Source organism: Pongo pygmaeus, chromosome 11, assembly GCF_028885625.2.
Source record: "Pongo pygmaeus isolate AG05252 chromosome 11, NHGRI_mPonPyg2-v2.0_pri, whole genome shotgun sequence".
NCBI classification, from domain to species: Eukaryota; Metazoa; Chordata; class Mammalia; order Primates; family Hominidae; genus Pongo; species Pongo pygmaeus.
The window spans coordinates 49,982,764-50,001,246 of NC_072384.2; the positions used below are offsets into that span (position 1 = coordinate 49,982,764).

Consider the following 18,483-nt stretch of genomic DNA (forward strand, 5'->3'; position numbering starts at 1 on the left):
TCTCCATTCACTTTGAAGCTTATCAATTCTAGCTTTGGGGGCATACAATTTAAAAAGAGTGAAAAATAGACAAAAAGGTAATTACCTACATCAGACAATTTAGAAATTAACCCATTTTTATCCCATATGGCAGAGGTATTAATGACTATTTTCCAGGGTAACAGGAATAGGATGGGGTAGGGGTCAGGACTGAGAATCTTTTCAAGCATATGCCTGAATGGTCACACCATAGGGTCTATATAATCCATTGAAAAAAAATATCATGTATCCGAGTAATTTAAGTCAATCTGTGTACGGTGGTTAGGGAGAAGAGTTACAGGTTAGGCTGATCTATCAGTCTGATCTATATTTTATCACCGAAGGGGAAATATAAATATAGTTTTAAGAGGTATGTTCAAAGCTTATATCAGAATAGTGCTTCTCTATAATGAGTGAGAGAGTTCAAAATATATGCTCTACCTCAGAAAATTGGCACATACAGGAGCTAAATGAGGAGGGTTGATTGAATGATTCACTGAGTAATTCACCCTTTTAAGCAACAAAGTATTTATTGAACCATACCATGTTCCACATTATTTACCAGGAGCTAGAAAAAACTGTGGATTAGATAAACAGGATCCCTGTTTTCACAGCGTGCAGTCTAGTAGGTAAGATGCGCACTGCATAAGTAACTGTAAGTAAGATCAGTTTGTTTTTTTTTTGTTGTTGTTTTTTTTAAGACAGAGTCTCACTCTGCTGCCAGGCTGGAGTGCAGTGGCACGATCTCGGCTCACTGCAACCTCTGCCTCCCAGGTTCAAGTGATTCTCCCGCCTCAGCCTCCCGAGTAGCTGGGACTACAGGCATGTGCCACCGCACCTGGCTAATTTGGGTATTTTTAGTAGAGACAGGGTTTCACCATGTTGGCCAGGATGGTCTCAATCTTTTGACCTCGTGATCTGCCCTCCTCGGCCTCTCAACATGCTGGGATTACAGGCGTGAACCACCGAGCCACCGTAAGATCAGTTTTATAAAGGCATTATAGACACACACAAGAAGGGACCCTTTACCTAATAGTGGGAGTATATTAACAACAATAATAATGATTAGAGATAACAGTTGTACAGTGTTTACTATGGACCAGGCACTGTTTAAAACACTTCACATATATCATTTTTAAAATGATTTTAAAAATCTACTTGTCAACACTATGAAGTAAGTACTATTATTACCTCATTTTAACAGATGAAGAAACTGAGTCCCAGAAAGGTTCAGTAACTTGCCCAAGTTTGCATGGTCAGTATGTGGCAAAGGCAAGATTTTAATCCAGATGTGAGGCCCAAAAGCGCACACACTTAGTAACTGGAATTTAGAAAAACAGACATATCTAAGCAATTTAATAAATTGATCTGTTTCATCTTGTGTATTTTAGGCCAGAAAGAGACACAGAGAAATCCATTTTTAACAACCTGATTTATGAAAGGTGTTATTGACCAGCTACTTTGGCAACTATAGTTGTAATACTTTTGACCTGTATTTTTATTGACTGCATCTAGTTTTAGTGTCTGTCTCCAACAGAAGCCTGATCAGGCCCTAACTAGTGTGTACCTTCATAAGTCACATGGCCTGTGTTTGTTCTCATGGGAACAAGAACAGCAAGAACAGTAGCTGTTGCTCAGAACACAAAAGAGAAGATAAGCCCAAAAGATAGACTGTGTGAACTGAACAGGCTTCTTCACAGCCTTTCCCACACTTGCTGGTATCACAGAGGTGATGCAACCTGAGGCTCAAGCATGATATCAATGCCCAGCTGATGCTGCATGAATTAACACTCACTCTTCTGTGGATACTGGAACAGATGCTTTTGGTGCTCACATTACATCCCTGGACCCACTTCTGAATCCTGCGCAGTTGTGTGGACAGTTCCATGTAGGCTTTTTGCTCTTCTGCCGCAGGGCTTTCATCAAAGTCAGGGCAGCCTAGTCAGCTCAGAAAGCGAGTGCAGAGGAGCTTTGCAATGAAAGCTAAGCTACCAGGGGCAACTCTCAACCCATGAGGAGTGGAGCTAAAACGTTATTTTAGTCTGCACAGTTAAGTCACAAAAGATGAAGCATAAAGACAGAAAGGCAAATATTAGGACAAAACACATAATCATCCAAAAATTGGATAGTGCCAGGGAAAGGAATGAGAAATGGAACGATATGTATTTTGTCATTGCTCATAGTAAGGAATTAACAGTCTTTCAAAAGAAATAGAGGATTAAGGATATTGTATAATGGCAATAATACAGAACAAATATGAAAACCTTTTAAGTCATAAGAATTAAGATAGCCACAAAGCAAAGCAAATACAGATCTTATAGAAAACCATACAAAGTAAGAATAAAAACTGAGATGAAGGTGGTGTAAAATATTACATATTTCTAAGATCAAACATTATTTTTGCATTAATAAATGTATTAATGGACAACTTTGCCTATTCAAAATCCCAAAAAAAGATTTTTTTTTGGAAATTGTAAAGCTAAATTTAATTGTAGGCTTTATACAACAGATACTTAAAACAAAAAAACAAAATAAGAAAAGTTATAAATTAAAATATGGGAAAATGCATGTGAGAAAAATGCAAGTAAACAATTAGGAAAGCAGGGGTTACAAACTTAGTGTTAGAAAAAGTAAATAGGGGCTGCACGCGGTGGCTCACGCCTATAATCCCAGCACTTTGGGAGGCTGAGGAGGGTGGATCACGAGGTCAGGAGTTCGAGACCATCCTGGCTAACTCAATGAAACCCCATCTCTATTAAAATACAAAAATTAGCCAGGCATGGTGGTAAGAGCCTGTACTCCCAGCTACTTGGGAGGCTGAGGCAGGAGAATGGTGTGAACCTGGGAGGTGAGCTTGCAGTGAGCTGAGATCATGCCACTGCACTCCAGCTTGGGCGACAGAGCGAGACTCCATCTCAAAAAACAAAAAAAGGAAAAGAAAAAAAAGAAAAAGTAAATAGGGGAAAAAAGGCATTTGATGATACAATTATAGTCAACTTATATTGGTAAAGAATGAAATTTACAATGGTGTTTAGTAATTAGGAATAACCATATACCAAATAATGTAGCATTAATAATCATAAAGTAAATAGCACAGGAAACACAAAGAAAAAGGAAGAATCACACTGTGAGAAAGAGACTCTCACTATCTGTATTAGCCTGTTCTCACATTGCCATAAAGAAATACTGGGGACTGGGTAATTTATTAAAAAAAGAGGTTTAATTGGCTCATTCCATAGGCTATATAGGAAACATAGTGGCTTCTGCTCCTGGAGAGGCCTTAGGGGGCTTTTACTCATGACAGAAGGCAAAGTAGGAGTGGGCACACCTCACATGATGGGAGCAGGAGGAAGAGAGAGAGGAGGGAGGTGCTACCTACTTTTAAACAACCAGATCTTGTGAGAACTCAATAATTCACTATCACAAGAACAACACCAAGGGATGATGCTAAACCATTCACGAAGAATCCACTCCATGAATCCAATCACCTCCTACTAGGCCCCTCCTCCATCACTGAGGATTACAATTCGACATGATATTTGGGGCAGGGACACAGATCCAAACCACATCATTCTGCCCCTGGCCCCTCCCACATTTCATGTCCTTCCTGATTGCAAAATACAATCATGCCTTCCCAACAGTCTCCCAAAGTCTTAACTCATTCCAGCACAATAATGACACTGAGAGATGATGCTAAACCATTCATGAAGAATCCACTCCATGAATCCAATCACTTCCTACTAGGCCCCACCTCCAACACTGAGGATTACAATTTGACATGATATTTGGGCAGAGACACAGATCGAAACCACATCATTCTGCCCCTGGCCCCTCTCAAATTTCACCTCTTTCCCTGATTGCAAAATACAATCATGCCTTCCCAACAGTTCCCCAAAGTCTTAACTTGTTCCAGCACAGACTCACAAGTCCACAGTTTAAAGTCTCATCTGAGACAAGCCTAGTCCCTTCTGCCTATGAGCCTGTAAAATAAAAAATAAGTTACTCCCAAGATGCAATGGAGGTATAAGCATTGGGTAAATACTTCTGTTTCAAAAGGGAGAAATTGACCAAAAGAAAGGTGCTACAGGCCCCATGCAAGTCCTAAACCTAGCAGGGCAGTCATTAAATCTTAAAGCTCCAAAATAATCTCCTTTAGCTTCATGTCCCACATCCAGGGCACTCTGATGCAAGGGTAGGCTCCCAAGGCCTTGGGCAGCTCTGCCACTATAGCTTTGCAGGGTTCAGCCCCCACAGGTGTTCTCAAGGGCTGGCATTGTGTGTCTGCAAATTTTTCAGGCACAGGTTGCAAGCTGCCACTTGTTCTACCATTCTGGGGTCTGGAGACGGTGGGCCTCTTCTCACAGTTCCACTAGGCACTTTCCTAGTAGAGGTTCCTCATGAGGGCTCCACCCCTGCAGCAGACTTCTGCCTGGACATCCAGGCTTTTCCATACATCCTCTAAAATCTAGATGAAGGCTCCCAAGCCTCAACTCTTACACTCTATGCATCCACAGGCTTAACACCACATGGAAGCCACCAAGGCTTATGGATTGCACGCTGTTAAGCAGTGGCCCAAACTGTATCTGGGCCCCTTTGGGCCATGGCTGAAGTGTCTAGGATGCAGGGAGCAGTGTCCTGAGGCTGCACAGGGAGGCAGGGCCTGGGCCTGGTCCACAAAACCTCAAATGCCTTTGAGGCCTTTTCCCCATTTTCTTGGCTATTAGCACATAGCTGCTTCTTTTTACTTATGCAAATTTATGCAGCCTGCTTGAATTCCTCAATTGAAAATGGGCTTTTCTTTTCAATTGCAATGGCAAGGCTGCACATTTTCCAAACTTTTAAGCTCTGCTTCCCTTTTAAATATAAGTTCCAGTTTTAGGTTATTTATTTGCTCACGCATATGAGCATAGGTAGTTAGAGACAGCCAGGCCATATCTTGAATGCTTTGCTGCTTAGAAATTTCTTCTGACAGATACCCTAAATCATTCCTTTCAGAAGTTCCACAGATCCCTAGAGCAGGAACACAATACAGCTAGGCTCTTTGCTAAAGCATAGCAAAAGTGACCTTTACTCCAGATCCCAATAAGTTTCTCGTTTCCATCTAAGACTTCCTCATCCTGAACTTCATTGTCCATATCACTTTCAGCACCTTGGTTACAACCATTCAACAAGTCTCTAAGACGTTCTAAACTTTCCCTCATCTCCTTGTCTTCTTCTGAACTCTTCACACTTTTCCAACTTCTACCCATTACCCAGTTGCAAAGTTGCTTCATTTTCAGGTATTTTTATAGCAATGCTCCACTCCTCAGTATGAATTTTCTGTATTAGTTCCTTCTCATATTGCTATAAAGAAATACCAGAGACTGGATAATTTATGAAGAAAAGAGGTTTAATTCGTTCACAGTTGCACAGCCTGTATAGGAAAGAGGCCTCAGGAAGCAAAGCAGAAGCTTTGGCAGAAGGCAAAGCAGGAGCAGGCACATCTCACATGGTGAAAGCAAAAGAAAGAGGTGGGGGAGATGCTACTCACTTTTAAACAGCCAGATCTTGTGATAACTCGATAACTCATTCACTCACTATCAACACTAAGAGGATGATGCTAAACCATTCATGAAGGATCCACTCCATGAATCCAGTCATCTCCCACCAGGCCCCACCTCCAACCCTGACAATTACAAATTTACATGATATTTGGGTGGACACACAGATCTAAACCATATCACTATCATTTTATGGTTTTTTTTTTTTTTTTTTTGAGATGGAGTCTCACTCTGTCACCCAGGCTGGAGTGCAGTGGCGTGATCTCGGCTCACTGCAAACTCTGCCTCCCAGGTTCACACCATTCTCCTGCCTCAGCCTCCCGAGTAGCTGGGACTACAGGCACCCACAACCACGCCCAGCTAATTTTTTGTATTTCCAGTAGAGACAGGTTTTCACTGTGTTAGCCAGGATGGTCTCCACCTCCTGACCTCATGATCCGCCTGCCTCAGCCTCCCAAAGTGCTGGGATTACAGGCGTAAGCCACCGTGCCCATCCCATTTTATGTTTAATCAAGTTTTAAAAATAAGAATATAGGAGACCTAAATAACATAATTAAGAAGTCTCTTCTACTTGATTTTCTACTGTGAAAGCAGAACATATTTTCAGGTACCCATGGAACAATCACAAATCTTGGCCACAAAGAAAACTTGCCAAATCCTAAAAATAAATAACAATACAGGTAACAATCTCAGACCTATGTATTGAACTAAAATTAATGTAGTAGAAGTTAAAAAATAAACAAAAATACCATGCTACCTCTAAATTTGAGGAATCTCTTTTTAAAATACTCTTGGGTCAAAGACTCAAATACATATTAGCACTATGGATTTGGTTAGAGAGGTTCTTGGAAGAAAATACCTAACATGAAAGTCTTACATCAATAAACAAGAAATAATACAATAAAACAAGAAATAATATCAATAAAGTAATAAATAATACAAATAGATGAGTTAAACATTCAGATTAAAAAGATAGGGGAAAAACCCACAACAAATCTAATAAAAGTAGAAATAATTAATGAGATAAATTTAAAAATATATATTAAAAATAATGAGATAACACAATTACAAAATTTGTAACCAAATTTCTGAGTTATTTTCTTGAAAAGTCTAAAATTTCAATCCATTAGCTAATCTAATTATGAAAAAAAGACAATGTAAAACTACTTAAACAAAAAATTACAATATGAGAAGTTCCCAAAAGCATATTGAAAGAAACTGAAGACATAACTTAGCTCAATACTTTGCACGTAACTTTGAAGAAGTTAATGGAATAATGGCCATTCAAAATTATCACGTTCTAATCCCTCAGATTTGTAAATGTTACCCTATTTGGGACAAGTGTCTTTACAGATGTGATTAAGCTAAAGATTTTGAGATGAGATTACCCCATATTATCTAGATGGCCCCTAAATGCAATGGCAAGTGTCCTTTTAAAAAAGAAACAAAAGAGGAGAAGGCAATATGACCACAGAGGAACAGACTAGACCTATGTGGCCACAAGCCAAGAAACACCTAGAGCCACCAGAAGCTGGAAGAAGCACAGTACATAACCTCCCCTAGATTCTTCAAACAGAGCAGGTTTAGGCTGACACCATGGTTTCAGACCTCTGGCCTCCAGAACTGTGAAAGAGTGAATTTCTATTGTTTTAAGTCTTCTAGTTGGTGGTAATTTGTTACAGCAGCCCAAGAAATTAGTAACAGAATGAAATATATGAATCATAAGTGCACAATTCTCCACATATTTTTAATTTAAAGTGTTGTATCTATCACTTCCATTTCCTTTTTTCCGTGCTAACTCCTGTCCCCATAGTCTCACCTTCTAGCCCCAATATATAGCACATGCAAAGGCCCTGGGGCAAGAAAGAAAGTAGCCTATTCAAGAAACTGGAAGAAGACCAGTGTCTCCAGAGCATGGTAAACAGGTAGTGCACCTGATAAAGGTTTTTCCTGACAAAAGACAATTCCCAGTGTAAGACAAATTCTGGTACCGGATATTAAGCTAATGTGTACTAACTCATCTACGCACTTTTTATCTGATGTTGTTGCTCAAGGTCTGGGTGAATTACACAATGAAACAATTAGAGGATAGCTTAAAAATGAAAACAATAAGGCCAAATTAGTGAAGCAGAAAGATCTCCTTTATAACAAGAGTAGCTACACTGACTTCAAATGCCTCAACCCAAGAATGGATTTAAACAAACACGTACGACACATTAAAGATTGGTGCCACAAATGTGCTGTTTCATAAACAGTGGCAGTTACTTCAACATCTCAACCTACTCAGTATATTCAAATAAAATGAAAGGACTTAGAGCAAATGATTGCTTCTGCTTATTTTTATTTCATTGTTTGGCTGTTTGCATTACTATACACTCAATATTTTTCTCATGGATTATTAAAAGAAATCAGAAACAGCTGCTGCTGGCTGCAAGATTATTTGTTTGAAGTACCATGTCACTCTTCTTAAAACACACACACACACACACACACACACACACACTAGCACTAGCACTGAACCACGGTCAAGTAGGCAGTGATGAAAAATGTTCAATCAGAAATAATGTGCATCCCTCCCTCCCTCTGACTCCAAGATAAATACATGAAGTCTGTAAAGAGCAAAGAACTAACCATTGTTTTCATCCCCTTCTTTTCTATCTCCTTAAAATCATGGATACTTTTCTTTTAGTTTGAGATTCTTGTTGAATCTGCAAGTGCATCAAGTCTACTTCCAGATTAAATCCCCAATATCATTTTTTAGTGTTTTCATCTGCTTTTGTGGGTTAGCACTATCTTGCTAGCAGTTACTTAATGAGGTATATGGTAATATATTTGGTACAGACTACTTTGCCTACATAACTACTCAGGTGTAACTGTTTTCCTCTTCTAATAAGAACTTCTACTCTTCAGATCCAGGCATTTCAGATCAATGTTGTCTTCTGTTTTCTAGAAAGCTAACATATAATTCAAGGAATCTCTGTTATTTATTTATTATAATATTCTTATCATTTGGAGCTGTATTTGGAAAACTGCATCTCTTTCCCTTTGGTACAGCTTGGTTTAGATTAGAGAAGTATGTGGGAGCATGAGAAAAACAACCCCATTATAAAGTGGGCAAAGGACGTGAACAGACATTTCTCAAAAGAAGACATACACGTGGCCAACAAGCATATGAATAAAGCTCAATATCACTGATCATTACAGGAATGCAAATCAAAACCACAATGAGATACTATCTCTCACCAGTCGGAATAGCTATTATTAAGAAGTCAAAAAATAACAGATGCTGGAAAGGTAGTGGAGAAAATGGAACACTTATACACAGTTGGTGGGAGTGTAAATTGGTTCACCCATTGTGGAAAACAGTATGGTGATTCCTCAAGGAGATAGAAGCAGAACTGCCATTCAACCTAGCAATCCCATTACAGGATATGTGCCCAGAGGAACATAAATCGTTCTACCATAAAGACACATGCATGTGAATGTTCACTGCAGCACTATTCATGATAGCAAAGATATGGAATCCACCTAAATGCCCATCAATGACAGATTGGATTTAAAAATGTGGCACATATACACCATGGAATATTATGCACCCATAAAAGAGAACGAGATCATGTCTTTTGCTGGAACATGAGTGGAGCTGGAGGCTATTATCCTTAGCAAACTAACACAAGGACACAAAACCAAAACTGCATGTTCTCACTTATAAGTGGGAGCTAAATGATAAGAACTCATGAACACAAAAAAGGAAACAACAGACACTGAGATCTACTTGAGAGGGGAGGGTGGAGGAGGGGGAGCAGCAGAAAAGATACTATTGGGTACTGGGCTTAACACCTGAGTGATGAAATAATCTGTATAACAAACCCCCAGGACATATGTTGACCTATGTAACACACCTTTATATGTACCCTCAAACCTAAAATAAAAGTTAAAAAAAGAATTTATCATAGTTAAATTATATAGCATGTTTCACACAACCTTCATCTTCATTTCCTTGCTCTAATTTTGTTTTCTTTTTGAGACGGAGTCTCGCTTTGTCGCCCAGGCTGGAGTGCAGTGGCGCAATCTCAGCTCACTGCAAGCTCCACCCCCGGGTTCACGCCATTCTCCTGCCTCAGCCTCCCAAGTAGCTGGGACTACAGGCACACGCAGCCATGCCTGACTAATTTTTTTTTTTTTGTATTTTTAGTAGAGACGGGGGTTTCACCGTGTTAGCCAGGATGGTCTCGATCTCCCGACCTCATGATCTGCCTGCCTCGGCCTCCCAAAGTGCTGGGATTACAGGCATGAGCCACTGTACCCAGCCTACTTCTGATATAATTTTATGAGGAGTTGGGGAGGCATTAGTATCACATTTGACAAATGGGAAGTGTGAATTGACAAATGCTGAAGTGGGTGGGGAGAGAGCCATGAGAATTGGGTGGCCTCACTCCTCACCTGGGCCTTTCCCCATGAATTATGAACCTCTGCCTTCAGTTCTCACATCAACTGCCTAGGGAAATCTGACTATGCTCATTCCGCCTCTATGAGAAACTGTTCAGGAGGCACAAGGCAAGTGACTTCCCTCACAAGTGAGGGACTCTTCAATAAGAAAAGATATATATGATAAAAGTCACATCTCATTTAAGTATTCGTGGATGCTTTGTGTGTGCAAGGAGCTTTTCCAGGCACTGGGAATGGAGTAAAGAGTAAACAGGTGCAATTTCAGGCCTGAAAGAAATCAGAAGCTTGTAGGAAAATAGGCAATGAATTCAAAATTATACCAATAATCACATAATGAAAAGTATTTGGGGATTCTTTCAAAGATAGGCACAGATTTTATGAGGCACAGATTTTACGAGTAAGTATCTGAAATCAAGTCTACGTCACCAGGGGAAAACTCATTGAAGATATGATACTTAATTTGAAACCTGAAGGCCAGCAAGTTGGAATAGGGCATTTTAGACAGCACATGTAAAAGCTCTGCAAGAAAGAAAGTGGCACTTTTAAAATGCTGGAGGAAGATCAGTATGTCGACAGCATGGTCAACAGGGGTGTAGGTCATGCCTACCTTCAGAGGTAGTCCCAGGCCAGTTCATAGAGCCTTGTGGGTTTGCTAAAAATTTTGGATATTTCCAAAGTGAAATGGGAAAGCACTAAACAGTTTTATGTAGAGGATTAATATGCTCTAACTTCTCACAGTAAACAATCACTTTAACTGCTCATTATAGAGAAGGATAAAAGTTGAAAGAAGAATTAGGAAGCTCAAACTAAAAATGTAATAGATAACTGGTTGATATGATTTGGGTCTGTGTCCCCATCCAAATCTCACCTTGAATTGTAATAATCCCCAAGTGTCAAGGACCAGGTGGAGATAATTGAACCATGGGGGTGGTTCCCCCATACTGTTCTCGTGATAGTGAGTGAGTTCTCACGAGATCTGATGGTTTTGTAAGGGGCTTCCCTGTTTGCTGGGCACTCATTCTCTCTCCTGCCACCCTGTGAAGAGGTGTCTTCTGCTATAAGTTTCTTGAGACCTCCCCAGCCATGTGGAACTGAGACAATTAGACAACATTTTTCTTTATAAATTACCCAGTCTTGGGAAGTTATTTATAGCAGCGTGAGAACAGACCAACATACTGGTAGATTCTTCTTTTTCCTGGATGACTTAATCTTATTTTGCTAACTTTAATAATCTGAGATCTCAGATACCTTGCCACATAAATAGCTATTTTATTCTCTATCTAAAGTTGATTTCTTATTAATGTTATTACTCTAGAAAGTGTAAGTGCCTTCCTTATATATGTGATTTATGCAGAGACATTTTGGTTATTAGAGATGCTATTAGGAAAATATCCATTTTCCAGGATTTTTGGTTAACAAATGCAATGTAGGACTCACATTTTTGTAGGGTTCACAATCACCTCTACCATATTTCTCAAGAGGCTCTCTGGTAACTTTCATTCCAGATCAGTGACAAAGATGACAGAAATTGTTGCTATTGTAGCTCATTTACACACAAGATGAAACCAGCGGGACAGATGTTCCTAAAAAGAATAAAGTGCAATTTAAGAAAATAACTCTCTTTGAACTTTGAAAATGACATGGAGGAAATTTGGATTCTGATTTCAAGAGGTAGAATTTGTGAAGAGTAATGATTTAACAGCATCCCACCCCACTCCCTTCTTCCTGGTTGAACTGATGGATGCTCCAACCTACAGCATTTGTACTGATTCTACATTGATCTTTTTCTGCATTGGGCCTGACTTAATGGAATCTGACAGCACTGGGCCAAAAAACCAGTAACATTTATTAGGCCCTTGGTTACTGAACAAGCACAGAGACAAAGAAAAACTTAACTGAAGATTGTGTTTATACACTTGACACGTGTCAGGTAAGATATTTGGTTCACATGCAATAAAAATGAAATGTAGATTTCTCTGGAACTTGCGACTTACAGGACTTACTCAAATGGGCATTAAAAAGGTGCAACATGACTGCTTTTCTCTATAAAGGAAGGATATTTAAATTGAGACAGTGGAGAAATGCACATTATACAGGTACATCTTCCATCTAGAAAAGAATTCTTGCCTTTTTTCTTTTATTGGCACAGACAGAGAAGAGAAAAGAAGCGGTGTGTCCATTTGTTTGCTTTCCAAATGTTTAAATGTCACTCAAGAGAAAGTTTTTCCTATATTTCTATGAGACTCGTCTTATCACCAGAATTCAAGTCTACAATCTCTTATACACAATTCCAAAATTGAAAATTCTGAAACTATAAATGTTTTTGCAATTTTGGTTCCAAAGCTCTTTGAGTGGCAAAATCTGCCTTAATCTGATGTAAGGCTATTTATAGATTTTATTCTACTAAGAATATTTATTTCACTGTATAAATTTTAATATATTTATTGTGTGGTACACCCTCAGGCCTGTATATGCAGAATATTTAGAATATGCACTGTATTTCCTTTCTAACATCTAAAATATTTTGAATTTTCATCTAAGAGTTTTGGATAAAGGAATGTGAACCTATGCCACAGAGAAAAGAAAATTCATTTCATTGAGCCTGATTACCTCCAAGCTCCTATCACTGTGGGCAAGTGTTGAAAGACTTGTCATATTGGGAAATGAAGTCCTTGTCCAAATGACCCGATGAATCACTTCCTTCCTTTTTGGCCAGTCTGGTCTGTACATGGGTCACTGAAGACAGGAGTCAAAGAATCACTGTGTTTTAGAACAGACGTGCTGATCTAAATTTTAGATTCTAAAATATGCTCTGTTGACTAAGCTGCATTGCCTGGTAACAAAGACAATCACAATGAGGATTCATTCATTCCATAAATATTTACTGAGCACCTATTATGAAATGTCAAACATGTTGTAACAGAAAAAGAACCTAGATACAAGTCAGGAGCCCTGGGTTCAAATTGGTTTAGCCATCTAACTCCTGTATAAAGTTTGGCAAGTCATTTAACTTCTCTTTCTCTCTAGATATTTATGATAATTAAATTTAATAATATACTCAAAAGCACATTTGTACATTTTATTGAGCTTCTGTGCTAAATGCCTTATATGTACCATATAAAGAATTATTATGTGCAGAGAATAAGATTAGTGGGCATACTAGGATGGGTAAAACATCCACCCTCAAAGAGCAAACTAATAGAGGAGTAACATATGCACCTACAGAACTATGCCAGGCTTTTATTTTTTTTTTAATCACTGATAGGCAGCACCAAAATAATTTCGGAAGATAAGCTGCTCTAAGTCCTTGCAAGAAAAATATGGACGGGGGAAGGGAGAAAGAAGCATCTGAAAGGAATTTCATCTAAAACAGCTGCCTTGCTAAGTCCCTGTTTCAAATTGCCTGTTAGCTGATCTGACTTAAGACTTTTTTTTTTTTAATCAAGAAACAAAATCTGTGGGGTTTGCTAGTTCAATTCATTTGCACATTTCTCACAGCTACATATGGCAGGACTGGAATGATCAAATTTCCTTCAGCTTTATCATAAATCACAGAGATTCCAATGTGTCCTTCACAGCTTTAAGTTTTCAAAACCATCATGACTAATGAAATATTTATTCTGAGACCTACAGCCACTTGCATGGAGTCACGTTCCTTAGAGGAGAGACTTTGACAAAAAGCCCATCAAAAAAGCAGCTGGGGGCCCCCGACCCTGGCCCCACCACCATCCTCCACTTTTGGCCTTTGCATCTGCCACCTTCAGGTTACCAAATGGCATCTCTCATAAACTGTGAGCACAGGCGTTTTGCTCAACCCGACAGCTTTCAGTTGGAAACTAATCAAACTTTAAGGATTCGACTTAAGAGCAGAAAAAGGCTTTCTCAAGGCTTTATTACTTTGTAAAATGTATTAGGTTACAAATCAAGTTAATTTTAAAAGAGAACCTAGTTATTTTTTACTAGATGGTTTAAAAGTTTTCACTGTTATATAAAGCCAAACAACCAAAATCAGATAAATTTCCCTACAAATTGGCTGTTGGCCAAGTGTTTGCAGAAAAACTAGGATGAACCCATTTGCTGCAACAGCAACAATGACGCAAATGATGAAGAGGCTGGGCTGACACAGAAATGTTGTCCTTCCTCGTTGAGATTGTTGACCGAACATAGAAAAGCCTTTACAAACAACCTACGGAGATTTCTACCATGCTCCTTTGCAATGTTTCTTGGCTATTCTTCCCATTAAGAAGTGAAATCCATTTCTCCTTCTCTTATCTGATGTGTCTATATGGCCGGCTTTCACCAACAGAATGGGACAAGAGTGGCAGTGCCAGTTCTCCCCCAGGTTTTAAGCGTTCTTACAACTTTTGCTTTTGCTCTCTTGCAACACTGACTGAGACTGCCATGTAAAGGGAGCTGGCCCAGCCCCCCTGAGGACAAGAGCCCATTGCAAATAGAGCCTATGTGCCCCAGCCAGCAAGACGAGTGAAGCCATCTTGTTCCTTCTGGCCAGGATAACATTCTAGCTAAATGCAACCATGCAGGTAAGCCCAGGTGAAACCAGCAGAAAAGTCAGCCAATCACCTCACAACATTATGAGAAATAAATTATTGTGGTTTATGCTTCTATGTTTTAGGGACACCTGCATTCTGGTTTTGACCTTGGCACTAATTAGTTGTTGACAAGATGTTTGATTCTATGTACTTTATCTCACATCTGAAAGGTGGAAACATGAACTACATAAAAACTAATGTCCCTTCTTGTTTCTATGTTACGGAAACTTCCCCCAAATCTGCAAACTTCAATCCATCCTTGATAGCAGAAAGCTGTAAAGGTTCAGTAAGAATAACCAGGTCGGGAGCAGTGGCTCACGCTTGTAATCCCAGCATTTTGGGAGCCTGAGGTGGGTGGATCACGAGGTTAGGAGTTCAAGACTAGACTGGCCAAGATGGTGAAATCCCATCTCCACTAAAAAAAAAAAAAAAAATTAGCTGGGCATGGTAGCAGGTGCCTATAATCCCAGCTACTCTGGAACTCCAGAGGCTGAGGCAGGAGAATCGCTTGAACCCGGGCAGCAGAGGTTGCAGTGTGCTGAGATTGCACCACTGCACTCCAGCTTGGGTGACAGAGTGAGAATCCGTCTCAATCAAAAAAAAAAAAAAAAGAGAGAATAACCAGCAAGAAAAATCTTAGATAATGGTGGCTCCTGTTGTGGTGGGATAACAAGCATCTCAAAAAACATGCTGGAAAACACATAAAGTAATTGTTACATGCATCATTGAAATGTAAATTAGAAATTCGTGCTTTTGGGAAAAGTAAGCGGCTTGGGTAGACAAAGTATAGAAGAAATAGATTCTGTTTGAACAAGAATTGTTCTGCTTTGTTTTCTATCATTGTGGTTGAAGAGCATTTTGCAAATGAGTGTGGGTAGTTGGCTGTTACCATGGGTCAGGTGCATACAGTATGCACAAGTCAACTGTCAGGAGCCAAAATGCGTCCATCTGCTCCCTTTAAAAATCTTATCCAGTTATTCATTTCTGCTTTTTTATGCACCAACAACATTATCTCTTGCATATACTCTGCATAATTGGTGATTTCTGATTGCCTGCTGAAATTCTATCTTGATGCTGGTGGTAATCATTGCCTGATGGGAACATTTCATTCTTCAGCATGTGTAGTCATAATTATTTTAGATTCCTATGTAAAGTTAATCAACCCTGAAGGGGAATCCCTGGATGTCACCACAGAGGTAACATCTAACATTTCTGCTATTTTACTTTGTCTGATCTTTGTTGAATAAGTAATCATCTTCTGTTTATAAAACTAGCCTAGTAAAATTGAAAGTATTATGTGAAGCATACTGTGTGTCTTTGGCAGATAAATATACCTAGTTATTGATATGTGCTGAATATCATTATTAAAAAAATAGAGTTACACTGAATGAATGAAATATGCACCGGGTAACGTATTTCATTCTTTCTTAAATTGCCTAGAAAGGCTAAGTTAAACAAGGAAGTATTAGCAGTTGCCTTCCCTGGTACTTTGCTCAGATTTTTCTTACCTGCCGTGACTGTTACCAAGTAATGCTGAATGGAAAATCTGTGGCATTTTCTATAATAAGACAATTTTGACACCAACATAACATATAAACTCAAAGATAGTTCTAGTCTCAAATACCTGCTGCTATGGAAACTTCCAAAGAACTCACTTTTCAAAATATTTGGATATACTGAGAGCACGTTAAAAATTTATTGACTTTTCCAAAACTCTCTGATTTGAATTAAGGCCTATTTTTATCTACCTGTTAAAAATTATTTCTGTTCATTATAATTTTTGTCAACTAGTTTTAGAGGTTAAACCCTAGGAGATAAGAAACCAAATAGATCAGGATTTCAAGAAGTAAAACATGAAATGATTGAAAATTACAGGTATATTGATGTATGTATGATGTTTGTATGTATTCTGATGCAATTAAGGCTAGCGTTGTTTGGTGTTCTCTGTTGGAAGTCATGCCCAATAGATGTAAACTGTAGGATACTATATTACGGTTTTAGGGTTTTTTTGTTTTGAAGATTAAATATTGATCCTGTGGCTTTTTCTCAGCAAATATAGGCCAGTTTTGGGAAGTAACAACAGGTGTAGAAATTACAAGGGAATACTCTGTTCACATCTGCACATCGTCACGTTTGAATGGTGTTGGGCAGTATTAATTGCTGGAACGAACGGTCTGTTTTTGCTGCAGTGGGAGTCATCTGTCTCATCTCTTTGAAAGAAGATGTGTATGTTTAGGAAAGAAAGCAGACTGTAGGATGTTGTCATTGCCCCAGTATGGCTCTCTGTACAGCTAACATTCACAAGATATCAAGACCAGGAAAAAAATATTCCAGAAAACTAAATTTTCTCCATCACTTTCTAAAGAAAAGCATTTTATGAAAACATTCTGCTTAGTGGCTGAAGCTTGCTGTACATAATTGTGTTAATCAGATGAAAGAAGTTAACCATAGGAAACTTTCTCCATCTCAGGAAGAGTTAATAAGCTTCTATGCTATTTTCAATTCTGTTTCTCATATATATATATATATATATATATTTTTTTTTTTTTTTTTTTTTTTGAAACAGAGTCTTGCTCTGTCACCCAGGTTGGAGTGCAGTGGCATGATCTCGGTTCACTACAACCTCCACCTCTTGGTTTCAAGTGATTCTCCTGCCTCAGCCTGGGGTTACAGGCGCCTGCCACCACACCCAGCTAATTTTGGTATTTTTAGTAGAGATGGAGTTTCACTGTGTTGACCAGGCTGGTTTTGAACTCCTGACCTCAAGTAATCTGCCCACCTCGGCCTCCAAAAGTGCTGGGATTACAGGTGTGAGCCACCATGCCCAGCCAGTGTTTCTTTAATCTTTTTAAAAGCCAATAATGAACCCAGATCAGATATTATATTTTGCCCTGATATTAAAAAAATAAGTTTACTTGAATTATGTATAAAGTCATTATAAAAGACACGGACTTTAATAAGAATCTCTTCATAGACAGAATTTCATTGATTTTTCTTCCAAAGTTCAGAAAACTTTATTTATTATCTGAATTGTTACTGTCTTAGAGTTACAGTTGAAATTAGCTAAAATAGAACTGAAAAGCTCTTTAGAATGTTCTGATTCTCACTTTGTTGAATAAAACTTGGTCTTCAAGGAAAGCCTGGCCTCTCAGGACATTTATATTTCCATTATACTAATTGGAGGTCAGTATAAACCTGACAACAAAATGAAAAGTGCAAAATCCACAAGTGAGCTCAAACTCAGAGGGCAGATTCTGGGCTCACCTACCCCATTCTTCATTCTATATATCTGGCTAAAACTCTCAGAGCCAGAGCTTCGTGACACAAATAAATTGAAAGTCTGAAGTGACCTACAACATCATCTATTCCAATCCTTTCATTTTAGAGATGAGTTGAGGCTGAGAGATGGTAAAGAACTTGCCTAAGATCACATGTCTATTTTGAATGCGTGCTAGGACTAGAATCCCAATCTCTAGGGCCTGCTTTTCTCATTTACCAAATGAGGTTGGATTGGATATACTCAAAGGTCCAGCTTTATTCTTTTATATTGTCTCCAAATACAGTAAGTACTGGAAGAGACCAAGGAGCTGAATATCTCTGGTACCTCTGCTCCATCTCAAGGGACATTTCTATCCAAGGAGAGGTGGGAAGAAAGAGAAAATTCAAAGTGCACATTTTGTCCTGGAAACTCCTTTTGTAACCCACTACTGATGTAGTCAGTACTAGCAGGCTCATCCTGAATATTCATGAGATTAACTCATTAAAATATAACCCTAGCTTCTTAGGAAGAAAAGCCAAAAAAGCCCTCATTAAAATTGCATTTCTATTCATGCAAATGTCTGGTTTTGCTTCAAAAACCGGCCAGTCCATGCCGAGTTTAAAGTTTGCATCGTGGTTGCATGATGGATCATGGATGAGTGAACAAA

The 18,483-nt window shown here is 38.9% G+C and overlaps 1 protein-coding gene across 1 annotated transcript in view; it reads right to left on the reverse strand.

Moving 5' to 3' along the window:
* The window catches only part of RND3 (Rho family GTPase 3), a 123,794-nt gene extending 110,999 nt beyond the window's left edge, over nt 1–12,795 (reverse strand). The window contains exons 1-2 of the mRNA XM_063647467.1: nt 12,618–12,795; nt 11,445–11,590 (exon numbers count right to left, since the gene is read on the reverse strand). The gene's annotated coding sequence lies outside the window, so the exon portion shown is untranslated. The remainder of the gene's footprint in view (nt 1–11,444; nt 11,591–12,617) is intronic.
* Between the last annotated feature and the right edge of the window lie 5,688 nt (nt 12,796–18,483).